Source organism: Chiloscyllium plagiosum, unplaced genomic scaffold (genome assembly GCF_037043375.1).
Source record: "Chiloscyllium plagiosum isolate Xiang-an unplaced genomic scaffold, Cpla_swu_hap1 HiC_scaffold_10, whole genome shotgun sequence".
NCBI classification, from domain to species: domain Eukaryota; kingdom Metazoa; phylum Chordata; class Chondrichthyes; order Orectolobiformes; family Hemiscylliidae; genus Chiloscyllium; species Chiloscyllium plagiosum.
Window position 1 is genome coordinate 40,033,013 of NW_028270148.1, and position 27,656 is coordinate 40,060,668.

The 27,656-nt window shown below is 41.3% G+C and overlaps 1 long non-coding RNA gene across 2 annotated transcripts in view; it reads right to left on the minus strand.

The window, feature by feature from the left end:
- LOC148148942 (uncharacterized) overlaps positions 1-27,656 on the minus strand; it is a 128,826-nt gene that overhangs the window by 24,323 nt on the left and 76,847 nt on the right. Inside the window, exons 2-4 of one of the 2 annotated variants that reach the window (XR_015758420.1) lie at positions 5,060-5,182; positions 2,026-2,154; positions 1,568-1,711 (exon numbers count right to left, since the gene is read on the minus strand). This is a non-coding gene — a long non-coding RNA (uncharacterized LOC148148942). The remainder of the gene's footprint in view (positions 1-1,567; positions 1,712-2,025; positions 2,155-5,059; positions 5,183-27,656) is intronic. The other variant, XR_015758421.1, reaches the window with a different exon arrangement.

The following is a 27,656-nucleotide window of genomic DNA, read 5'->3' on the forward strand; positions in this document are numbered from 1 at the left end:
AGCAAATGTGGTTCCCTTGTTCAAGAAGGGGAGTAGGGATAACCCTAGTAACTATAGGCCGGTGAGTCTCACTTCTGTTGTGGGCAAAGTCTTAGAGAGAATTGTAAGGTATAGGATTTATGAACATCTGGATAGGAATAATGTGATCAAGGATAGTCAGCATGGTTTTGTGAAGGGCAGGTCATACCTCATAAACCTTATTGAATTCTTTGAGAAGGTGACTAAGGAGGTAGATGAGGGTAAAGTGGTAGATGTGTTGTATATGGATTTTAGTAAGGTGTTTGATAAGGTTCCCCATGGTAGGCTACTGCAAAAAATACGGAGGTATGGCATTGAGGTTGAGTTGGAGGTTTGGATTAGGAATTGGCTGGCTGGAAGAAGACAGAGAGTAGTAGTTGATGGTAAAGGTTCATCTTGGACTGCAGTTACTAGCGGTGTTCCGCAAGGATCTGTTTTGGGACCATTGCAGTTTGTCATTTTTATAAATGACCTGGAGGAGGGGCTAGAAGGTTGGGTGAGCAAGTTTGCGGATGATATGAAAGTCGGTGGAGTTGTTGACAGTGAGGAAGGATGTGTCAGGTTACAGCGGGATATAGATAAGTTGCAGAGCTGGGCAGAAAGGTGGCAAATGCAGTTCAATGTAGGTAAGTGTGAGGTGATTCACTTTGGTAAGAGTAACAAGAAGATGGGGTACTGGGCTAATGGTCGGATACTTGGTAGTTGGATGAGCAGAGGGATCTTGGTGTCCATGTACACAGATCTCTGAAAGTTGCCACCCAGGTAAATAGTGCGGTGAAGAAGGCATATGGCGTACTGGCTTTTATTGGTAGAGGAATTGAGTTCCGGAGCCCTGAGGTCATGTTGCAGTTGTATAAGACTCTGGTGCGGCCGCATCTGGAGTATTGTGTGCAGTTTTGGACGCCATACTATAGGAAGGATGTGGAGGCACTGGAACGGGTGCAGAGGAGGTTTACCAGGATGTTGCCTGGTATGGTAGGAAGATCGTATGAGGAAAGGCTGAGGCACTTGGGGCTGTTTTCATTGGAGAAAAGAAGGTTTAGGGGTGACTTGATAGAGGTGTACAAGATGATTAGGGGTTTAGATAGGGTTGACCATGAGAACCTTTTTCCATGTATGGAGTCAGCTATTACGAGGGGGCATAGCTTTAAATTAAGGGGTGGTAGGTATAGGACAGATATCCAGGGTAGATTCTTTACTCAGTGAGTCGTGAGTTCATGGAATGCCCTGCCAGTAGCAGTGGTGGACTCTCCCTCTTTATGGGCATTTAAACAGGCATTGGATAGGCAAACGCAGGATAGTGGGCTAGTGTAGGTTAGGTGGGCTTGGATCGGCGCAACATCGAGGGCCGAAGGGCCTGTACTGCGCTGTATTTTTCTATGTTCTATATTCTATGTACCCCTCATTGTATTAGAGCCAGTCTCAATACCAGAAACTTAGCTGTTCGTGCTATGTTCCCCTGAGAATTTATCACCCCCTACATTTTCCAAAACAGCATACCTGTTTGAAATGGGTATATCCACAGAACACACCTGCACTAGTTACCTACCTCTCTTACCTTTCCTGGAGTTAACCCATCAATGTGACTTTATCTGAGACTTTCTCCCCTTCCTGTAACTGCCATCCGTCACATAGTGTTGCTGTTGCAAACTCCTCATTGCTTCTAACTGTCTCTCCAACCGATCCATTCGATCTGATAAGATTCACAACCAACAGCATTTATTACAGATATAATCCGCAGTAACCCCTAAACTCTCATTAAACTTCCACATCTGACTAGAAGCATATATCAATCTACTAAAGGCCATTTTTGCTCCTTCAAAATCTACAGACCCAGAAAATAACACCGTCTTATTCCACTAGAAAACACTGCCCCAGGTTAGATTAATAATTACAGCTTATATTTAAAGTTTAATCAAGAGACATTTCTCAAAAAACATATTATCAAGAAAGAACCCACTCTACTCCTGCAGACTTTCTGTAGGCCACTTAAAACAATTAACTTACCTGATTCTGTGCTGTGAACTTCACCCAAACCGTTCCTCCAAAATCAGTTGTGAATTTCACTGTTTGTTAATTTTCCCAGACGCACTCCGATTTCCAGCGATACATGAATTCGACTGATTCAACACCAAACTGCAAATGTCCAAGATAAATCCCATGAACTTGTCTCTGCTGACATTCTGGTGAATATGATTGACTAGACTACCCTCATCATTCAGCAGCAGTTTTACTAGATCATAATTTTTGTTAATTAAAATAATTTAAGCACATTGATCAGAAAGTTGCTTCTTTGCATGTTGTGTTCTTTTTAAATGAAGGAACAGGAAAGGTAATATTTTTAGCTATAACTATTAAAAGTTGAGCTCGTATTGGGGTGATAGGGTATGTGTGTCATGAGGATTGATATTATTTTCTCAATAGCATTATTGTTATTTTCTGGTTTGAGTGCAAGTTTTGAGGAAGATACCTCCGTAGTAACATTGATGCATTTTCTATTGAGTTAAATGACTCAGGACTCATGCCTGGAGCTTATCATCCATCACCAGATAAATTGTATGCTTGTTATATCTGGCACTGACTGCCTGGTAGAACCTTGAACACGTTTTACACTATATTCTGGAACATATTGTGCTGTCAGTGACCATTAATTCTTGCTTCAGATGTATGAATCATCAGTTCTGATTCTAACATTATTTGAAATATTTGTGCTCCAGGCTCCGTAATCAACAGTTAACACCCATGGAATCTTTTATTTATTCGACCTGCTGTTTCTTTAAACTAACATTATCCCGCAAAATGCTTACAATATATGTGTCACATTGCTGTGAGCTAAGCAAGAAAATTGAGCAAAACCGTCAAAAATCCTTCATTTGCAATTAAGTCTGACTAAGGTTTATTTGGGTGTGGCCGTCTGAAATCTCAGAAATCACATGATGCCTTGTAACCTTATCTATGGCTGTACCCCAAGGCCTGTTGAAAGATTTCTTTTTACTGAGAGTAGGGTGTGGAAGTAGGTCAGTTGCTCAATCCTAATAGACCAAAAGAGAGGTGATTTTAACAAACTTCTGACATAAGTGACTTTCTTTTGTGGTTAAATGAGGCTATTGATTCTACTTTATTCAACAGAGCTAATAGCAGACTGAAAAATTTGAGAAAAGGAAGCATATTATGTAACAAGTCATTTCATTTTTCCCACATGGCATATTTGAAAGAAATTTAATAAAGACCTAACAATCATATTCTGGTATTCTTCAACAGCAGTTATGCATACTTCGCTCCCCCCACCACCCCCAACTCTTACAATGATTGATTGATAGCCAAGTAATTAATTTATCTCCAAATTGATTCTTCAACTTTGCAAAAGTGTTGGTTATTTACTTTGCAAAGACTGTATTTCAATAAATATTATTCCCCTGTGTATAGACCACCATGCTGTCTCATTAACATTTTGAGGAAACTAGCCTAAACAAAAAGGACACTAGCAGAAGTTAAGTAGGAATAGAAACGATGATTTCTAAAGGATACCTTTATTGTCATGGATTTGCTCACTGGATGCATGTATTAGAAGTTCCTGCATGTGCTGGATTTACTGCTTAACCTGGCAAGGTTCTGCACAAATTTTAAGTTACTCCTTAAATCGTAAATAGTATTAAGCTATAAGGGAACATCTGTAGCTTTGAATTTACTTTCTTTATCTGTTTAGAAATAATTGAGGGAGAGGGGACATGAACTTCAGATATGATTCCTTTGCTGCGATGTTGCCCAAGAACAAATGTAAAACTTTTTGACAATCGTTATTCTGGAGGAATATGTTTCAAGGTTTCATTAAATTTGTTGCAGAAGTAAGCTGAAAATTCTCAGGGCGTGTTGGCACGCAATCCAGAAACCAATTGGAGACTGTCAATTGCAAAGTGCAGAGGAATTGAGCATGGAAGTACATACCATGCAGCCAAAGTATAAAATCGGGCTGTAATTCCTCTTCAAGATGCTGCAGACAGACATGAGACCCATCAATGGGACACATATTGCTGGAAATGGACTGATCCTAGACACCTTGGATCCAATCATCTGCAGCCAACTTAGTATGACTAATGAGGGGGTAACTTATGTTTTAAATTACTTTCACATTTGCGCTTTTGGCAATAATGCTGCTAAACTTTGGGTGAAATTGTGTCAGTTACGATACTCAACTGTTGGACATTACAGTTCTGTGCTATTTATGTCCATTGATTATCTGCAATGAAAAGATATCCATGGACAGGGTACTTGCCTAACCTTTGGACATCCTAAAGTCCCATAGTTAATAAATTTACTTTGAAATGTTGTTCGTTGTTTTGCAGGCAAGAATAACGTTGACCCAGGATCAGCAATGAGCCAAATAAACAGCTTGGGTTTTTTAAGTGATATTGTTTATGGAATAAATATATAGTCAGAGCAATAGGAGTACTCCCCCAATCTTCTTCAAATTGTATCCCTGAGGATTTTTGGCAGACAGGACCTTAGTGTAATGTTTCCCCTGAAACGTGACACCTCCATCAATTACGCACACCCTCAATGCCACACTGAAGTGTCAGCCCAGATTATGCAGTTGCAAGTCTGGGTGGGGCTTGAACCTGCAACCTTTTACTAATTCATAGATGAGTGCATTATTGCTGAGCCAAATCAACACTTGCTTCAGGCATAATGCCAAAACAAACATGAAAGTTTAGAAATCCATTAACAATATTGTGCATTGTTTTCCCCCCAAGTAAGTTTGCAAGTGTAGACATGTGTTGAATTTGCATGATGGATCTCACCTTCCATCAGATTTGCCTCCCAATAAATGGGTTTGCTCTCCATTTTGTTTTATGTAAAAATATAAAGTCAGTAGTAGTGATTCCCAACTAGATTACTATTCTGCAGGTTAGCTGGTTGGGAATGGAGACCAGAAAATGAAGCAGATTTTTAAGTCACACACAAAGGGAGGATGGAACATCAACACTCCTGGGTTTGAATACTGCTGATGTAAGGAACTCATGGATAAGAAAAATTAACTGACCTCCTTTCTTTCCCATCTCAGCAAACAACAATAATTTGGAAAATAGAAAATATTCAACTCGAAGAAGAAGAAAAATACAACATTTTGGACATGAAGTCCAAATCTGAACATCCTGGCATTGATCTGAAAAAAAAAATGAAGAAAACCTACAGTCAGAAAGATGTACTCCACTTGTTTACAATTGAAAATTTCTCTGGAAGGTGCATGTGTACAGCTCCAAGAGAAATATCCAACTTTAATTGTCAAGTTAAACAGTTATTTCCATTGTTTTATCAATGGTTATCATCAGCAGTAGTTTGGTAATGCCAAACAGAAGACTAGAGGTTCTAAGAATTATAATTTTACAATGAAGGTAAAAGCAAAAGAGTTCATTTAGTCCATGCTAGTAAATCCACATTAAATAGAAGAATACATTGCAGAGGTGATTTATTTTAAAGAAATCACCAATCATATTGCTTCAACATGAAATTTGAGTGACTTCAGAGTCTCTTTAGAGCAATTGAAAACTGCTGTGAAGGTAGATTCAGGTGTAGTACACTATAATGTCAGGAGAGTAATTGCAGAGCTATGGGGAAACATTGGGGGCAGTGCAACTAATTGCAAAGTTCTTTCAAACAGTAACCCCAGGCACAATGCACTTACTGGCCTCCTGCTGTGCTTTTAAGATTCTATGAGTATTAGGGAGTCAAAGTTGAAATAATGAGTTGTCATCATCTATAAGAGTGCAAATTGCACAAAAGTAATTCCCCATTATTTTTCTATTGGCTTAAAATCTGTCATTGCTTGTTCTCAAAGAGATTCCACTAGATTGGTTCCAGTGATGACACGTTAAGTGCTCTCCAGCAAATGCATTAGTGCATCTTTGGGATTTAAAAAACACGTTATATTGAGTTGGCGCCTAACCAAGTAGATTATGATAAATAACAAACTGCTGGAACACTAGAAAAACTGGCAATCTGAAATGCACTGCCCTGTAAACCAGTTTGTTAAAGTCAATTGCACTACATTGTTCAGCGAATGTTAACACAGTCAGTGTGAGTGGTAGGGTATATTTTTAAAGGCCAATACAGGTGATGGGAAGAAGGATTGCAATTTGATTTTTGTATATGCATGTCTTTGGTATTCCAAGTTCTCGTTATTGCTTCCGTCTTAAAGGAGAAGTATTATCTAATGGATTCTTTTTCCAAATGCTGTTGTTCTTGAGGTCACCACAGCATATATATCATATGGCATAGGAATGTCAGCAGTCACTTCAAGAGGGCTAGGATACAACCGCAGTGATATACTAGGAGAAAGTGAGGACTGCAGGTGCTGGAGATCAGAGTCAAGAGTGGGATGCTGGAAAAGCACAGCAGGAGTTAGGCAGCATCCGAGGAGCAGGAGTATCAACGTTTCAGGCAAGAACCCTTCCTCAGGAATGAGCAGGGATTTACTGCTGAAGCTGTATAAGACTCTTGTCAGACCACATTTGAAATATTGTGAGCAGTTGTGGGTCCTCTATCTTTAAGGAAGTATGTGCTGATGTTGGAGGAGGTCTAGAGGAGGTTTACAAGAAATGATCCTGGGGATGAATGGCTCGTCATATGAGGAGTGGTTGAGGCCTCTGTGGAGTACTTGATGAAGTTTAGAAGGATGAGAGGGGCAGAGTGGATCTCATTGAAACTTAAAGAATACTCAGAGGCCTGGATAGAGTGGGTTTGGAGAAGATCTTTCCACTGGCAAGAGAGACTAGGACCCAAGTGCATAGTCTCATAGTGAATCACAACACTTTATAACTGAGATGAGAAGGCATTTCTTCAGCCAGAGGATGGTGAATCTATGGAACTTATTGTCACAGAAGGCTGTGGAGGCCAAGTCACTGAGTGTATTTAAGACAGCGATATATAGATTCTTGATTAGTAAGGGAATCAAGGGTTATGGGGAGAAGGCAGGAGAATGTGGTTGATCCAATGGTGAAGCAGACCTGACTTAATTCTGCTTCTTTATCTTAAGGCTTTATATACCACAGAATTGGCAACATAATCAGAAGAATTTGGATTTCTTGTTGGTGATGTGGTAGGTACTGGTTGATAACTTTATCTGAGATTGCACATTATCACAAGTCCCAGGAGAAAACAACTTACACTGCTTTCATTGATTATTCCATATTTTTGGACCTGGTGCCTATGTTCTCCTCACATAATACTGGATAGCCTGGATGCCTACATTTTGGATTTTATCCAGGATGTGTAGTGGTTGGCAGCTGGGGACAGCTTTTCAAGTTGCTGATTTGTATTTGTACCAAGAGATCTGAGAAGGGATAGAATGTATTTTGTTCTTGTCTTTCATCAATGATGGAAACCTTCTGACAGAGATTAAACCAATGGCATATTAAACATTTCCATCTCACTTGCTTCATGGCCATGTTCCTCCAGACAGGCAACAGAACAGTTTCCTATTATATTATGTCTCCAAATGTCAAACAATCTGTGAATTAGTTTGTTGCAGAAACGACATGAGAAATAGATGCTTTTGATCTACCCCAACCTTTCGGTGATGACCTTGGAGAAAGAGCTAGTCATGGCAGTTGTACCTCTTCACTACAACCTCTCACATGAGCACTTGTGACAATTCAGTTGATGACAATTTAGCATTGGATATCGTTATTGTCAATGTCATGACATAAATTGTTTTGAGTACTCCCCACACTGTAGCTATGTACCTATCATATCACTGGCAAAGAAATTGTGATCAAGGATAACAACTCCAAGCAGAAATTATACTTGGCATGTTTTCTTTTATCCAAAGCTCTAAACAATTCTGTTTATAGAGCATCTTTCATGACCTCCAAACATCCCAAAGTTCTTTAGAGCCAATTAAATACCTTTGAGGTGCCCTTACTGTTGGATCATAATTGCAGTACAAACAGTCACCACATAATATTCCCCAATTCGTTACAATTCAGTTGAGATATCTCCAAATGGTTAGAGGGGACAATCTTGTAACTGAGGCACAGTTAACACCTTAGTGGACTATGACCATATAGGAAGAATGTGTGAACATTAAATAAAAACGTTCAAGTGTAAATCTCTCAGTAAATTGATTTAGAAACTTTTAAACATGTGTTTACTTGCATTAAACACTTGACAGGCCAAACACTTGATCTGTTTCAAGCCTTTTGTTGATGCTATATAGCATCACGTGCCACTGAAGAACAGTTGAACAATAAGAATCTTTCTGATTTATACTCCTTACTATCCATTTTCATCTATACATGTTGCTTGAATTAGTGTCATGGAGGTCAGCAGATTATTTGCATGCCCTTATATAACATTATGTATTGCAGACCCAATAGCCAGTATTACAGCATCACTTGTTCCATTAATCTCTGCTGGATATTAATTTTTAAGCAACTAATGTGTAATGTAGAGCTCTGGTTTCCTTTCTTACCTATTGCTTCAGCCATTCATGTTCTTCACAAATCTCTAATGTTACTTCTACTGTGCAATGAATTTCTTTTATTGTGATCCTGTTAATTGTAGACCTCAGAGATTTTCTCTTGGACTAAGTAAGGAGTGTGTACCATTTATGCAGAAAGTAATTCGTACATTTTTAACTTATATTTTGGTGAAGGTAAAGACAAGCAAAATAATACTGTAGTGTTGTAAATGAATGTTAATTATTTTTGTTTGTGGAGAAATGTTGGAAACAATATTTGAGTGGGAGACATTTCAAGCTAGAACAATTCATTCTTAAGTGGATCTTAAATCTCAGTAACACTCGTAAGCAGAAGGAGCAGCTAAGTACTGTTATTTATTTGGGTTTTTCCTACCAAATGACAAACTAAATTACTGGAATTGTGAGTAATAAAGCACAGCAAAACTGGATTTTCTGCATCTCACATGTTAAGGCAGTTTTAAGATGCAGAGATAACTTTTAATGTTCAAAATATCAATTATATTCAGAAATACAGATGTTTACAATGAAGGCCATTCAGTTCCTCAGTACTGACTCTTTTGAAAAATTTAATTCCATGGCCATGTTCATTCCTCAAAGCCCTGCATCTTTCTCAGATGTTTATCCAACTTTCCCTTAAAGAATATACGAAGGTCTCAACTATTCACTAGAGAACCAACAGCGCTTTCTGTATAGCAATGTCTCCTAATGTTTTTATTTATATACTTGGTGATAATTTCGTAAACTGATGATCCCTTGCTACTGATTTGCCAACCACAGAAAGCTAGTCATAAAATTATCTGTTCACTCACCAAAAATATTTCATAACTTCAAAATACTTATTAAATCTTCTCTTGTTCTTCCCAGAATCTTATATCGTTCCTATCCCTGATACTGCCTTGATTTGATTCATGCTACAGTGCTTATGCTAAAACTGTATGCAGCAGCAAAATCACAAGGAAGCTTTAGATATTTAATTTACTTCTTTTCCTCTAATGACAAAATATTTAAATAGAATTTTTTTCACAAGCATAAAGAAGGCTGCCATTACAAAGATGTTATTTAACATGTTTGATCCCCTGATGTTATGCATGTCACAACGCATTAGTGTAATACAATATGAAGCAAAGGTACAGAGGTGCTTTTGTTTCAATTCTTTTATAACTGAAGATATAATAGCAGAGCTGTGATAAAACAAAGATAACTAGAAGATTACATCCTAAGAAATGGCATCCATGATTATGTATTGTGAATAAAAGCCTTCCAACTATAGTGAGAACTTTACAATGAGGGCAAAAGCTGGAACGTTTGGAATTGCTCAGGGTTGGGCGGGTTGGGAAAATGGCAAAGGAAAGGATTGATAGGGGAGTTCAATTCCTTTACTCCCACAATGCCGTTCTGCCAGGGCAAGAAAGATAACTGCTTAGATGTTGACTGTGAGGCCAATTGAGAGTCACTTTTCACCTCTGTGAGCATTTTTCTAGCAACGAGAGGACCCACTATCAGGAAAGTATTCACTGAAGCAAGAAGGCAGGAGGTCACATAGGAAAGGTAGCAACGTTAGGATAGTAAGTGAGAACTGGTGATTGTCCAGTCTGCTGCTCAGGCATGTTAAAAACCAATGTGCAGTTGGAACTGCAACTTTCTTTTGTCAATAATTTAAACATTATTGCTGGAATTCACACATTTTACCATATGATGAATTTATAAAACCTCCATCTCCTGCAAATTGTGACGTAACTGAAAATTGTGGCCTTTAACATTTTGAACATGAGCCTACAAAGCCTGGGATTTCCAATGGACTGAGAAGTGGCAGATGGAGTTTAAGTCAGATAAATGAGAGGTGCTGCATTTTGGGAAAGCAAATCTTAGCAGGACTTATACACTTAATGGTAAGGTCCTAGGGAGTGTTGCTGAACAAAGAGGCCTTGGAGTGCAGGTTCATAGCTCCTTGAAAGTGGAGTCGCAGGTAGATAGGATAGTGAAGAAGGCATTTGGTATGCTTTCCTTTATTGGTCAGAGTTATCAGTACAGGAGTTGGGAGGTCACGTTGCGGCTGTACAGGACATTGGTTAGGCCACTGTTGGAATATTGCGTGCAATTCTGGTCTCCTTCCTATCGGAAAGATGTTGTGAAACTTGAAAGGGTTCAGAAAAGATTTACAAGGATGTTGCCAGGGTTGGAGGATTTGTGCTATAGGGAGAGGCTGAACAGGCTGGGGCTGTTTTCCCTGGAGCGTCGGAGGCTGAGGTTTTAGAGGTTTACAAAATTATGAGGGGCATGGATAGATAAATAGACAAAGTCTTTTCCCTGGGGTCGGGGAGTCCAGAACTAGAGGGCATAGGTTTAGGGTGAGAGGGGAAAGATATAAAAGAGACCTAAGGGGCAACTTTTTCACACAGAGGCTGGTACGTGTATGGAATGAGCTGCCAGAGGAAGTGGTGGAGGCTGGTACAATTGCAACATTTAAAAGGCATTTGGGTGGGTATATGAATAGGAAAGGTTTGGAGGGATATGGGCCGGGTGCTGGGCAGGTGGGATTAGATTGGGTTGGGATATCTGGTTGGCATGGACGGGTTGGACCGAAGGATCTGTTTCCGTGCTGTACATCTCTATGACTCTAAAACTGTTGCTTTGGGCAGGAATAAGTAGGCATCATCAGATACACATGTAGGTGATATCATGGGTTGTTTTCAGAACATTTCATACTCTGCATGCTTTAGAACCAGGCAGGAATTATTCCAGACTTATGTTTAACATGAGGTGACAGCCGAGTGATATTGTCGCTGGACTCAGGTATTGTTCTGGTGTTTCAGTCCTACCAAGACAGATGGTAGAATTTGAATCCAATAAAAATCTGAAACTAAAAACATCAAATTGTGACTGTGAAACCATTGTAAAAAGCAGAATTATAGCCTTCCTTTAGGGAAAGAAACTATCATCCTTCCTGGGTCTGGTCTACATGTGACTCCAGACCCACTGCAATGACTTTTAAATGGCCTAGTAAACGATTCAGTTGTATCAACTACTAAAAAGTCTGGACAAAGGAATAAAATCATACCTGATACTGACTGGCATCATGAACAAGAATAACAAAGAGAGCCCTTTCAGCCCTTCAAAGTACTCCTTAACATCTGAGGGGTGGGCCAAAATTGTAAAGTCTATCTCACAGATTAGTCAAGCAACAGACTACTATAGTCATATACCTTACAATGTCCCAACTAGCACCATCACCTATCCCAGCACAGACCAAGCAGAGATGACAGCACAGTGGTATACAATCAGGAGGGAGTTGCCCTGGGGGGTTCTCAACATCAATTCCTGACCTCATGGAGTGTCATGGCACAAGGTCAAACATGGATGGACAAGTGAAAAAGTAATTGCACACTCCTACTTAAGGTAAAAACATTCCTTCAAAAACTGGACACAAAGTTATTTTTGTGAATTGATCAACACAGCAAAGAGTACTAGTTAAACTGGAATCAATGGGAATTGTCAGGGAAGCTGTCCACTGGTTGGAGTCATGCCTGGCAAATAGGAAAACGGTTGTGAGAGTTGGAGGTCAATCATCTCAGCTCCAAGGCATCTCTGCAGGAGTTCTTCAGGGTACTGTCCTAGGCCCAATCATCAAAGATCTGCTTCATCAATGAACTTCCCTCCATCATAAGGTCAGATGTGAGGATGTTCACTGATAGTTGCACTGTGTTCAGCACCATTTGTGATACTGAAGCAGCCAGTGTCCAAATGCATCAAGACCTGGACACTAACTAGGCTGGGGCTGAGAAGTGACAAGTAGCATTCGTGCCATGCAAATGCCAGACAATGACTATCTCCAATATGACACAATTTAACCCACTTTCCCTTGATACTCAATGGTGTTACTATCACTGAATCCCCCATTCTCAACATCCCGAAGGTTACTGTTGACCATGAACGTAACTGGACTTACCACACAAACACAGTGACTACAAAAGCAAATCAGAGGCCAGGAATCCTGCAGTGGGCAATTCATCTCCCAACTCCCCCAAACCTGTTTACCTTCTACAAGGCACAAGTCAGAAGTGTGATGGAATACTCCCCATTTGCCTGGATGGGTGCAGCCCCAAAATCACTCAAGAAGCTTGGCACCATCCAGGACAAAGCAGCCTGCTTGATTGGCACCACATTCACAAGTACCTACTGCCTCCACCACCGAACCTCGGTAGCAGCAGTGTGTGCTATCTAGAACAGAAGAGAATAACAACTTACTGTCATGCATATTGTTACAAAAAATATACAATGAGAAGTTCTATAAGTCGCCATACCACAAGGCCTAAAATAAAGCAAAAGTTCATCACAGTTCAATTAACAACTCCTGGGTTCGGGGTATGCTGGAAAACCAGGCCATGTAGGGCTGGGCCTACATCAGCATGCTAGGCTGAGACTGCTCCGCCATGCCAAGACGAGACCTCCATGCCGAGACAAGACCTTTAAGCCTAAACAGGACCACCATGCCAAAATGAAATCTCCACGTTAAAATGAGATGTCTGCACCAAAACTAGACCACCACACTGAAACAAGCTCTCCAGGCCGAGACGGGACATCCATGCTGAAATGCAACCTCCACACTGAGACGAGACCTCCATGCCGAAACAAGATCTCCACGCCGAGACGAGACCATTACGCCAAGATGAGATCTCCACGCCGAGACGAGACCAGTATGCCAAGATGAGATCTTCACGACCGAGACGAGGCCAGTACGCTGAGATGAGACCTCCATGCTGAGATGAGATCTCCACACTAGCATAAGATATGCATACTGTGCCATTAGAAAACCCAGAAGCCATCTCCAAAGGAAGGACGAGATCTTCACGCTAAGACCAGACCTCTGCTTCAGGACCAAACCTTCAGGGCCGGGGTGTTGGAATACCAGGAAGTCTCTGAAGAAGGTCTCCATAAAGCGATGTGATCTCTGTGTCAGAACAAGAATGTCACTCTGAGCTGAGGCTCCCCACCTGGACAAGATGGCCACACCTGGAGACCATCCAGCTGGGTACCAGGCCTATATTGCCATTTCAGCCCACTGGAAGCTACATCATCGCTGGGCCCGGGCTGTGAGAAGACACCTTCTGCTGAAGTCATACAAGAAGGTAAAGTACAATGATAAGTAGAAATATTAAAAAAGGAAAAGCACAGTGAATGGAGGAGACAAGCTCTGGACACCTGGACTGAGGAGCCTGTGCATTGAGCTGCTACTCTGCAGCCATCTTGAAAAAAAATGCTTTTTGGAAATAGCTTATCTTTATCTGCCCGGTCTTTTCCTGTTAATAGCTTGAATCTCCAATTAGATCATCCCTTAACTTTCTAAATTCTACAGAAAACAAGTGAAATGAGACAATAATTCCTCCCAGGAAGTTACATAGACCTGCTACGACACCTGGAATCCAGGCTTGGGAAGCAGTGTGCAGGCTCACCCTACAAGTTGCACAATCAACAAGTTGCATGACAGAAATTCACCAAAAGTCCCAATACAGCACCTTTAACACTCACAACACCTTCTATCTAGAAGGACAAAGACAGCAGATACATGGGAACACCACCATCTGCAAGTTCCCTTCCATGCCACTGATCATCCTGACTTGGAAATATATTGCTGTTCCTTCACTGTCACTGGGTCAAAATCCTGGAATTCCCTTTTTAATAGTATTGTGGGTCAACCAACAGGACATGGACTGCAGCGGTTCAAGAAGGTAGTGAACACTACCTTCTCGAAGGCAACTAGGGTCAGGCAATAAATGCTGGCCCAGGCAGCGATGCTCATGACCCACGAGTGAATGAAAAAAGAAGATGAACTCACAGGGATGAAATCAATGTTGTCAGGCGATCATGATGTTTCTCTCTTTGGTGACAGCTTTAATGATTTTATTTAATGGAAATAGATTTTTAGTTTACTGACACCTATAGTGCGGAACCTGCTTCATTTAACCTGTGGAACAAATCTGTCAACAAAAGGAAACAGTATACATTGTGAGATTTCTGTTTGCAACTTTACCAGGCTTACTCCAGACACTGTGAATCACAAAGAAATTACAAACTGCAGTATAACCGCAGACTCTTCAGCCCACCTAGTCTGTGCTGATGTACATTCACCAAAGCCTTTTTTTGAAAACAATTTCTCTTGCTGTTTGCCAAAATTTTTCACATTTAAAATTACATCAATACCCCTCTCATTTTAGACACTTCAACAGCTGCAAAGGACGATAATCTACACTCTATCATAATCTTTCAAAATATTAAATATCTCTGTCAAATCAACCCATGACTTCTGCTTTCTAACAAAGAAAGTCATTCCTGATTTTTAATCTCTTTGGTACTGTTTATCTTCTCTTGCATGTTTTTCACGAACCTACCTATTTTGTTACTTTCACCTTTCCTTTATTGTCGAGTCAGAAACTATCAAATACTCCAGCTGTAATCCTGTTGACGTTTTAGATAGATTCATCATAACACTGAAGATTTCCCTTTGCCATGTAATATAAATTTCCTCAGTCTCTTTTAAATGTCTGACCCATTTGTGGTGCTGAGTTGCTTTTAATTATGTGTTTATTGCAGCATTTTAAAAAATATCCCTTGCAGTTTCTTTTGGCTCTTGGAATCAAGGGGAAAAAGAAATTCCAAATTTCTGCAGTTATGCCAGTGCCCTATCATCTCTACTCTTCCTTCCCTTCAGCCAACCTGACTCATCCTCTTTCGCATTCTCCCCTTGCATCATTGTTCCCAGTGAGCTACCCCAGCCACCCCCCCCACCTCTCCTCCAAACACACACACACACACCCACCCATGTGATTGCAGCTCTACCTCCAGCCAACTCCTACTCTTAGAGCACTTAGAGAAGTGGTAACAGTATTAATAATATCTCAGGTATTGTGATCCTCAGTGAGAATGAGCTAGGGTACTTTACTGTGGCTATTAGAAAATTTGCTATATACTGTGGCTATTAGAATATATAGAACTGGCATATGGGTTACTCCAAGTGGCGGGGAGCTGAGGCCCTTAATTGACCCTTAACTGGTGTAATAGAAAGGTTGACCAATGCACCTTCCCTCCCAGAACTTTCTGGTGGTGATAGCAAGGTAATGAGGTTTAGACAGCCCATCGGCCCATCTGATTATGTGTCATTCCTGCCTCAAACCACACCACTTTACGAAATAAAATATTTCACCTGTTACAATGACAGAACAGAACCTAAAAGTGTTTATAAACGTTATTTACTTTTAATTTCAAGTGTTTTTTTAATGTAGAAAAGAAGATAAATACAAAATAAATCCATGTATTTAAATTCACTGTCTTTCTGGCGAAGTCCTCTGTGAACTCCATGGAATGTCACACCTGCAAAGTGTCAATAAAACTGCCAATAGGGAGAGATTAATAAGAAGAGGAAGTGAAAGATTTGATGATAAGCTCTTCTCAACAGAAAGCCACCTCTTGCAGATATATCTGTTTTACCCTCCAGCAATTTATGAATAAATGTGTTAAAAACTGACTGCAATATTAGTCTGTCTGTGTTTTTGGCCAGACATCATATTGTGCAGACTAGATAGCTATGAGGGCCATATCTTTGAGATCAGCTATTTTAAACACCCTTGCACTGTAAGTTAAAAAAAACCTCTCATTTGCAATGTTGGAATTGTCGAAAGGAATCAGAGTGACAGAATTTCTACCAACCTGGAAAACCAAGAATCTTGAAATTGACTCTTAACTGTCAACATCAATGTTTCTGGTGTTATCTCATAATGTTAGCAATATCACAGTATGCAGCCCATCTATTTGGGACCAGCATGCTTTCTGTACTTTGTCATATTGAATTCTCCAGAAGTATGACCATCCTTCCAAAGAACATTGTTCTTGAGCTTGAACCATATAGGACTCATGCCAGAGATGGAGTGCTCCCTCATTGTGTAAGGTGCACATTGTCTGTGGAAATTCAGGCAGATGCACACACAGTTCCTGTTGCTGCTCACCAGCTTGACCCTAAGGCTGAGCATCTGTGTTAGTGATCTGTGATCTTCAAAAGGGACTCTTCATTGTTGTCCCTGTCTCTAGAACCTGCTGCTGCTCATGTGATATGCTGTCATCCTATCTGAGGGCAGGGACGCTGAACCCACTGGGGTGGCTGTATCTGTGTTGGTAGATGGTGCACAGGAGTCTTGAGACAGTGCATCTTCAATCTGGGATCAGATTGTGAATGAGGAGGACAGTCTTACCATGTCTTATATCCAGGAGCCTATTCTTTCCTCACTCACACTGTTTTCCCCAAAACACTGGTGCCAAAGGTCAGGCCGCCAGCTTTTTTCAAACAGAGAACTTTGATTGTTGCATTAGGCACCTCATTCCATCTGCCTGTCTGATTGGTTGAGGAACAGAGAGGTGATTTACTAAATGATGCTTTGGGAATGATCAATCACAAAGTACATGCATCAAGGGGTCAGGTTTCTGACCTAATTTTGTCCCTTCCATCGCAGCAGGGACTAAGTTGATAAGATTCTTTCCAAGGGTCTATTCAGCAAACATATCTACTAGTGTATTACAATGATATTCATTTTCACAACCACATCAGATGTAATCTCAGAGTGATCCATGAAGTGCAAATGTCTACTGTTCATTTATTTTCTTTTATTTTTTGCAAGTCTCATTTTAAAAATAACCAACAGCACAGCTTTAAGCTTTAAACAAAATATGAGGTTAATTTATGAGGCTAACATTGCTGGGTGGCATGGTGGCACAATGGTTAGCACTGCTGCCTCACAGCGCCAGAGAGACGCAGATTCAATTCCCACCTCAGGCAACTATCTGTGTGGAGTTTGCACATTCTCCCCGTGTCTGCGTGGGTTTACTCCGGGTGCTCCCACAGTCCAAAGATGTGCAGGTTAGGTGAATTGGCTGTGCTAACTGTAGGGGAATGGGTCTGGGTGGGTTGCTCTTTGTGGACTTGTTGGGCCAAAGGGCCTGTTTCCACACTGTAAGTAATCTAATCTAATGTAAAAGTGAGGATACTGTTCGCTAAGATTCAGATCTAAAGTGTCAATATAAGTAAGGATAAATGTTATAATGCACCTTGAGTGTTATGTGCAGTTTTAATCTCCTTATCTGAGGAAAGAAGTTCTGACTATGACAAAGTGCAGCTTAAGTTTACCAGACCGATTCCTGGGGTGGCAAAATTAACATACAAAGAAAGACTGAATTGGTTAGGACTGAATTGGTATTCACAAGAGTTTAGTAAAATAGCAGCCCATAAAATTCTAAAAGGACTAGACAGAATAAGGGAGTCCAGGGAGTCTCAAATCACAGGTCATAGTGTAAGGTTGTAAGGTAAGCCATTTAGGACTGAGATGGGGGAGCTTGTGGAATTGCCTGCTGTAGAAAGTGGATGAAGTCAAAATATTTGAATGTTTTCAGACAGTTAAATACAGTTCATACAGCGAAAGGGATCAAAAGGAATGGGGAGAAAGTGGGTACAGAGTACAGCATTATATGATCAGCCATGATTATATTGAATGAGGAAGCAGATTCAAAGGGCTGAATAGCCTACACCAGAAACACACTGCCAGTATAGTTTAGCTGGTTTATTGATGGTAGTCAAGGCCTGAGCTACACCATTTTCAGCTGAAGCAGCCAAAGCCTGAATCTTCTGCACTTTTCTATATAATACACAGTGGAACATTTTCACTGCTACATTACCACACCTGGATCACTTCAGGAACAATGTGGGAAAATGCAGAATGTGTGAAATAATGCTATTTTATCTTAATTTTATCAACACATCCAAGAGATCAGTCATTAAATATAAATAGAATGAAAAATAAAAACAGCATGAGTCAGTCAGGACAGGTTCATCAGTGTAAGACCACTCCACCAGGGGCAAAATAATTCCAGGATTGAATTTTGACTCTGAATTGTCAAGAAGCAGGACACAGGATTGCTTCTAGATTTCCAACACTGCTCTGCAGTGTCAAAGGGAACAGTCACACGTTGTGAGCTGGATTAGGTTACCCCCTTAAATATTATGAAGAACATTCCTCTAGCTAACCCAACGCATCCACAGGGCTCTCAAAGTTACAGACCCAGTCAGAGGCCTTCAAACTTTAGAGTTGAAACCGGCTGCAGAGCTGGGTAATTAAATGGGACGGGAACTTCATCAGGAATGAGCTATCTCAGCCATTTTCGTTAAGAAAGCAATCAAAGAAAAAGCCAGTGAGTGGTGGTGAAGAGCACCTTTCTGGGGCTGCCTTTTGCTACATCTTAACGCAGGGCAGGTTGGTGTCCTTTGGCCGATGTGGTACGCTGCTGGGTGGGTTAGCCATGGGAAATGCAGGGTTACAAGGCTAGGGCAGGAGGGTGGTTCTGGGTGGGATTCTCTTCAGAGGGTTGGTGTGCACTTGATGGGCCGAATAGCCTACTTCCACACTGAGGGATTCTATAATTCCATGATGATGATATACAGCTGGATACCTTCCTCCAGGCAGCTGAATGGCTCCCCATTATGCTGCACAGTTGCAGGTCTGCTAGAAGATGCTTCACTTCATTAGCTTTACTTGGTTACATGCATGTTATCAAACCCCCGCCATGGGAACAATTATTAAGGTTTGGAATAACTTCAGGAAACCTCCCTTCTGTCCGTTGCTGGTAGATTTGGATGCATTCACCATTAATCCCTGGCCATGCAGGAACAAAGCGCGTAGCCACTAATCTCAGTCTGAAACACAAGTTTGAATTGAGCATTTATTGTCATTGCTCTATCTTTGAGTATATTCATTGCCATAAGTGCAGGCTCATTTCTCTGTATGTATGAGAATCACTACACTCAAACCATCTTCATTCAGGGGCAGAGAAATCTTATGTTTGATAACCCAGTTCATACATTTTTTGGAGCAAAGCCTTAGGTGTAAGTTTTTGGGGCTTGTTTCTTTTGTCTGATAATTCATGTTGTGATACCAACAAGGAATGCTTCCAAATTTTTATTGCTGCAACATAACTGCTACAAAAACGTATAAGCGTTGGAGATGACCATATCCATCATGGGATGTTTGATGGGGCTCTGCTGAGTTGGTGCGTCACCATAGTCTTACCAGACCATTAGACGCTGCTCTCTTATTAGAGAGAATGACTGGTGGTGATTTAACCTGAGGGTCACCAGACCTCACGTAAGGGAAGAGGTTGAGAAGGAGAACCCTTCATGGTAACCTCAAACCAGTGTTGAAAAGTGAACCTACACTGTTAGCATCACAGTGCTCTGTAAACCAACAATCCAGCCAACTGAGCTAAACCAATTTCCTCTGCTGAGTATGTAGGTGTTTGCTCACACAGATTTGCTCCCTGCAGATTCTGCTGTAAAGGATGCTGCAGATAAATGATGTTGGATGAACTTCTAGCAATGGATTCCCTCTTGTTGCATTTTCCTCTGCTTCTGATGCATGCTTGCCTTTGGAAGAGTTGTGCCATTTTTATTTGGTTGTGCCCAATGCAGTGGTCCTGCGTGAACTGTTGTGAGGATTCAAGCTGGACAAAGAGACAGACAACAGAAAACACCAAAACAGAACTGTAGTACAGCTGCACAGCTTAACACTGAGAGTGCTGAGAGAGGGCAAGAAAACCCTTAACTTAACAGAATCAGATGGAGTGAAGCGTGGGGAGGCTTAGCGTCATTTTTCTTACATTGTCTCATTTTTACTTGCTCTGAATGAGAATTGAGGGATGTCACGCAGCTAACAGGTAAACATACATTTCTTTATGTTTCTGCAGATAGTCCAACAGTCAGTTGAAGCTTGGATTCTTCTTTGAAAAAGCCCGTGCATCACTGCCCCTCATACCTTCTCAGCTCTCCATTGCAGGAACTAACATTTTAACCATGGGTACCATGAGCTTCCTTTCTCAGTAATGTAACATCTTCTGATGTGAAACTTATGGAGGAACTCCACCTCCCAAAGGATTGTGAATCTGTGGAATTCCCTGGCCAGTGAAGCAATTGAGGTACCTCATTGAACGCTTTTAAGGCAATGATAGATTTTTGAACAATAAAGGAATTAAGGGTTAATGTGAGCAGGTGGGTGAGTGGAGCTGAAAAGATCAGCCATGATCTTATTGAATGGGAGGAGTAGACATGAGAGGCCAGATGGCCTACTCCTGCTCATAGTTCTTATGTAACATGAAGAAGACAAAGATCATCTTTAAAATTGCAAAGACTACGACCACATGACATTATACACCTTGGCCTTGTGGTTAAGGTTTTCTGGGTCAGCTTGTACAAGGTAGCACAATTCACTTTCTCTTTCTCTAGCCTATCAAAGCAGTTACTTTCTGGGAATCCCAGTACTTTCCCAGTGGTTAATGGCTTCGGGTCACCCTGGCTTGCCATACCTTCATTCATACAGACTGAGGTTCCAAAAATAAGTTTGGTATAAAGGAGCACTGAATACTTGAAATATGTTCGTAATATTTCAATGACTCCAGTTGGCCAGTAAAAATCTACAGCAGGCTCAAAGGGCCAAATGGCCTACTCCTGCTCCTATATCCTATATTTCCATGTTACATGCTAAACCATGTGGTTTTCTATTTTCTGTAGGAGGATGGATTATTTGCATGAGTACATTTACAATAGATTGAAGTGCACCCACCAGCAAAAAGGCTGGCAACTACAGAGGCAGAGAAATCGGATCGGATTCTATTCTGAGAGCCCTTGCATACCCCAGTTGCATTGTAGGCAGCTATGTCACTTGCCTAGAAATATATGCCTGGCTGTTTGAAATTGGAAACTGGAAAGTCCTAGGTGACCATACAACTATTTTTACGTTAATCCTGAGCACGATTATTAGTTACGCTAATGCTTTTGGCATTTGTATGGTCTGCCCCCACAATATTGAATGACAGCTGCCATCTTTTAAAAATACTTTTTGAACATGTATAACAACAGCTTACTTTTATATCACACCTTTAATGTTTTAGAGACTTCTCAAGGTGTTTCACGGAAGCATTACTGGATAAAATGTGGCACCAAGACAAATAGGGAGGTGCGAGGGCAAGTCAAGGAGGACAGGTTTTAAGGAACATTTTAGAATGGAGAGTGGTACAGAGGCAGAAAAGGGATTCCAGAACTTGTGGATGATACTGGCTTAGAAATGAGGGATGTGCAGGAGGCCAAAGTTAGAGAAGAGCAATGATCTCAAGGTAAGGAATAGTTGGGATGGGCTGGCTGAGTTGAAGGCCACAGGTGGGTATACATTGAGGAAAGGGTGCAGAAATGGAAGGATTTTAATACAAAAATACTTATCTTAAGATCAAAGCATTGGACTACTGGGACTCTATGTAGGATGTTGTGCGGCAGGATTTGTTCTCCATGTGTGGCTCAGATCTGAAGCACAGAGCATAACAGCTTCACTGTTCTCAAATCTAACATTACTAACATTCCACAGAAGGTGTCATCAGACTCAAGACATTACCCCTGGCCTGCATCCTATGATATTTTTGGCAAAATGTCAGTCACTCAACTACATTGAATAAATAGGCAGAAAATTAGCCACCAGGATACATGAACATCAACTAGCCATGAAAAGACATGATCCACTCTCACTAGTATCCTTAAGTACGAATGAAGAAGGACACCACTTCGACTGGGACAACACATCCATCCTAGGACAATCCAAGAGAATTCCTAGAAGCATGGCATTCCAACCAGAACTTTATCAACAAACACATTGACTTGGATCCCATTTACCACTCCCTGAGAAAAAGAACAGAAAATGACATCACTACAGGAAATAGCATCACCACAGGAAATGACAAGACCAATTCAAGGAAAGCTAAACACACAACTGGAAAGCAGGCCATGCCACCAGTGCTTCATCTAGAGGCTCACTGATGATGTTACCTAGTATGGTGACAAAATGACTAAAAATGAACGTTCCAGCTCGTCGAGCAAACCTACATCCAGTACAGAGACTCAAGTTACGTGAAGGGTCTTTTAACCACAAAGCCTAACGGGATCACTGGTCGTATCTTACCAAATTCGCCTCATTAATTGACAAAAAAAAACTCAGGAAATCAGAAACAAAAACAGAAATTGCTGGAGAAATTCAGCAGGCCTGGCAGCATCTGTGGAGAGAAAGCTGAGTTAACGTTTCGGGTCCAGTGACCCTTCCTCTGATCTTTGCAGAGTTTTGAAGAAGGGTCACTGGACCTGTACTGTTAACTGTGCTTTCTCGCTATAGATACTGCCAGAACTGCTGAGTTCTTCCAGCAATTTCTGTTTTAAATTGCAATTTATTAACCATCCTTCTCTCTTATGATGTCTCTCACTCTAACTCTAGACCCCTCTTGCCACTGCCAGGATAGCCTGGATTTGACTGACATCTCTGGCACTGAGACCACCTTTAAAAGCTTGCTGTGCACCAAGACAAGCACTGTTAGTCTGGAACTGTCCTGCAAGTGGGCAGCGGTAAGACATCCTCTACCTTCAGGACTAACACAGGAGACCCTGACACCAGATGATGCCAGCCTGATGCCAGTTACCACCAGGTCAGTGCAGTCTCAGCCATTTGGAGGAATATAAAGAAATGTAGGAAGAAAGTCCACCTTCTCCACTCCACCAGCACAAGTGCCATTATTTTCTTTCCGATACTCACGTTCACTTTGTCTCCGGTACTGTACCTACCTCCCACCGAGACTTATGTTCTGCCAATCTCACTTTTGCCTGCAACATTTTCCCTCACTTGCTTTCATCAGCTCAACCTCCAACATCACTAACCCTGCATATCCCCTGTGCTGTTTACTCACTCACTCGGAATATCTGGCCATCTGTCCCAGAAATAACATCGGTGCTACTTACTTTCATCTCTCATATTGTCTGCCTTCCTCTCATTCCAGGAGGAGAACTACACCCAATAAGGCAGAAAGAGTCTAGGCGGTTGGTGAGCTGGCCAAGGTTCAGCTCCTCTCCCTTTATGTGGCAACACTGACTGCCCTGAGCAGCTGACTGACTGCGCCAATGTTTCTGGACTGGTATCCGATGCTGCCCTGGATGATTTGGGAGCATGTCCCTGAGCACACAGTTTCCTTCCTGCTGCAATGATAGTTGTTGGTACAGCCCAATGTGCAAAATCACACCCTAAGTGGATTAGAGATGTATCTTGCAGATTCTTAGAGGTTGGCACACAATGCTGAGGAAAGGCTGAGGCACTTGGGGTTGTTTTCATTGGAGAAAAGAAGGTTTAGGGGTGACTTGATAGAGGTGTGCAAGATGATTAGGGGTTTAGATAGGGTTGACTGTGAGAACCTTTTTCCATGTATGGAGTCAGCTATTACGAGGGGGCATAGCTTTAAATTAAGGGGTGGTAGGTATAGGACAGATGTTAGGGGTAGGTTCTTTACTCAGCGAGTCATGAGTTCATGGAATGCCCTGCCAGTAACAGTGGTGGACTCTCCCTCTTTATGGGCATTTAAGCGGGCATTGGATAGGCATATGGAGGATAGTGGGCTAGTGTAGGTTAGGTGGGCTTGGATCGGCGCAACATTGAGGGCCAAAGGGCCTGTACTGTGCTGTATTCTTCTATGTTCTATGTTCTATAATGGATGCCAATGTCTGTGACCATGGATTATGCTCTGAGAGGTGGCATGGTGGCTCAGCGGTTAGCATTGCTGCCTCACAGTTCCAGGGACCTGGGTTCAATTCCAGCCTTGGGTGACTGTCTGTGGAGAGTTTGCACATTCTCCCCAAGTCTGCATGGGTTTCTGCAGATGCTCCAGTTTACAAAGATGCGCAGGTTAGGTAGATTGGCTGTGTGACCAGGAAATTCTAGGCTCAGTGGATTAGCTATGGGAGATGCAGTGGGATAGGGTGAGGAGCTCGCTCTGGGTGGGATGCTCTTCAGAGGGCTGAATGACCTCCTTCCGCACAATGTGACACTCTCCACAGGTACTGCCAGAGATGCTGTATTTCCCCAGGACTTTCTGTTTTGATTTCACCCTGAGTAACCTGCCTCTAGTCACTAAACCTTTTTTACTTGTTGATGCAAAGCAAAGTGAAACCAGACATGGTCCTACTCCTGTAATGACTGTGTTGCCTTTTATGTTGATATTTCTCTTAATATAAAAGTAATTCGATCCCTTTGATGCCTACAACTTGGTTTCTAACAACGAAGCAAAATAAAATTGTCAGCACTTTATGATCTTTAACAGTTCAAAAACTGAAACTGTTTTCAGTATTTGACGTTTAAAGGTGTCCAAAGATTACTTGGGTTATATTGAAACTTAATAAATTCTGCATTTATTGTGGAGATGCTTGGGATATCAGGAAAGTATGCAATGTGGCAGGTAATATTTTTGGTGGACAGTCTCATAGGTGAAGTGTAGAGAAATATGAACTGTTGAGTGCATTCGTGACAAGATGGCAACCTTTGTCCATGCCCTTAGGACTGTCCACTGGTAACTGACTGTCCAGCCATCTCATTGATCCCAACCACATTACTTTTCTGAAAAGAATGTTCATGGCATTTTGCAGGTCATTCCTACATGTATGTCAACTCCCTGTTGTTATGTTGTGGACAAATTCAATAACTATTTTGGATTGACTTTTTTTTTCAAGTTAGAATTAATAATGAAAAGCTAAAGGTTTTATCAATAGAATTAGAAACTAATTAAAAACCACAAACTACCTGGCACTTACTATCTTGGGATTCAAGGTGTGCACAATGTTGAGGAGAAAGTGAGGACTGCAGATGCTGGAGAGTCAGAGTCGAAAAGTGTGGCGCTTGAAAACACAGCAGATCAGGCAGCATCCAAGGAGCAAGAGAGTCGACGTTTCAGGCATAAGCCTTTCATCAGGAATGTGGAGGGGAAAAGGGGGGTGGGGCTGGGGGGAAGGTAGTTGGGAAGGTGATAGGTGGATGCAGGTGAGGGGTGGTTGTGATAGGTCAGTGGGGAGAATGAGCAGATAGGTGGGAAGGAAGATGGATAGTTAGGACAGGTCAAGAGGCAGTATTGAATTGAAGGGCTGGATCTGGGATGAGGTGATGGGAGGGGAGATCAGGAAACGGATGAAGTTGATGTTGATGCCGTGAAGTTGAAGGGTCCCAAGGCAGAAGATGAGATGTTCTTCCTCCAGTCGTCAGGTGGCTTGGATTTGGCCGTGGAGGAGGCACAGGACTGGCATGTCCTTGGGGGAGTGGGAGGGGGAGTTGAAGTGGTTGGTCACAGGGCTTGGGTTGCTGCGTGTATCCAAGAGATGTTTGGTGCGTGTGTCCAAGAGATATTCTCTGAAATGCTCCGGAAGTTGGTGTTCCATCTCCCCAATGTAGTGGAGACCACATTGAGAGGAACGGACATAGTAGATGAGGTGGGTGGATGTGCAGGAAAATCTCTGCTGGATGTGGAAGGATCATTTGTAGCCTTGGACGGAAGTGATGGGGGTGGTGTGGGCGCAGGTTTTACACCTCCTGCGGTGGCAGTGGTAGGTGTTGGGAGTGTTGACATTAAGTTAAATTCGAAGCTGCAATATCAAACTTACAGAAGCAGGAAATTAGTGGGTAAAATTCAGTCAGCCAAAAGTGGACATCAACATACTGGGAGGATGGACAGACAAGTGGCAGCTGCAGGTTGAATAAAAGTTGGAAAGTACACTATTTTGGAAAGAAGAATACCAAAAAAGACATTGAGAATTTCTCAAAACAGTAAAGAAGTGAAGGAATATTAGCCTATAGATATATCCATCCATAAAGTCAATAGGCAAGGTTTAAAAATATCATGAGCTAATGCTAGATCTTATATTTAAAACGAGGAAGGTCAAAAGAGTGAACTGAACATGAGATTCTTTACTACCAGTTTAGATTAATGCTAATTTAATTATGCCATTCAAAATCACCCGAGCAATAAAATAAAAAAGTGATTGATTGATAACATATGGGGAAGAAAACTGAAAAATAAGATTGCATAAATCTAGCCTCTGAAAGGATTCTAAATGCATAAAGAATTGTATACATTCTTCAAAAACAAAATGCTGCATTTGTTGGAAATCTGAAATAAAAATAGGAACTGCTTGGCAGTTCTGACTGTTTCCTGTGGAGAGAGAAACACAGTTAGCATTTCAGGTCAATTACCTTCCATCAAAAATTATGTGACTTATTCTTCTGAAAGAATAGAACTTCTATATCTCTATCTTGGTAAAGTTAAGCAATAACTTCCACAGAATTCACAGGAATATCTATTATTGCTGTAGGTTCGGTCCAGTTGTATAGGTTTGTGTAATGCATACTTTCAGATCAGGTTAATGAGTTGGCAGTGGCACACATCTATCCTTTCTTATCTAACCAAAGAACAAAGAGAACAAAGAAAATTTACAGCCCAGGAACAGGCCCTTCGGCCCTCCAAGCCTGAACTGATCCAAATCTACTGTCTAAACCTGTTGCCCAATTCCTAAGCATCTGTATCCCTCTGCTCCCCACCTACTCACCAGTTTATAACCAGTTCTACCATCCATTTTTAGGATGAGATGTTTCAACCACGTCTCCATCTTCCATTTCAGGTGGATATAAAAGGAAGGGGAAGGGAGTTATCCCATGAATAGATCAATAGTTATCCCTCAATCAACATCTAAAAAGCAGATTATCTGGATGTTATTACATTGCTGTTTGTGAGCACATTACTGGCATTTTCCTGCTTCACACAGTAACTACACTTCAAAAACTACATCATTTGCTGTAAAGTGCTTAGGTGTATCCTGACCACTTTGCAGTAAGTGCAAGGTTTTAAAAGTTTTTTTAAAAAACAAACTATTGAAAATGGAGTGAAATTGGCAGAGAAAGGAAAATCCAGTGGCAGCTCACATGTGGAAACATACTGGCAATTACATTATCACAGTGACCCGATTACAATGGGCAAGATTTCTATCGGAGGATGGGGAATTTGAAACAAAGAAAGATTTGCTTTTATGCCGTATGTGAGACAAGGAGAGGGAGGGAGGGGGATTGTAACTACTACACATCGAGGATAGAATACAAGTGATGCTGCTGAACTAGGGATTGGGATAGCGCCTTTCAGATATACTGAATCAGTCCTCTACCAGGTAACTGTGTTAGAAGAATCTGCTTTAACTATTTAATTCTGTGCTTGGTATCAATAGGGGCTTTTAGAAACCAGT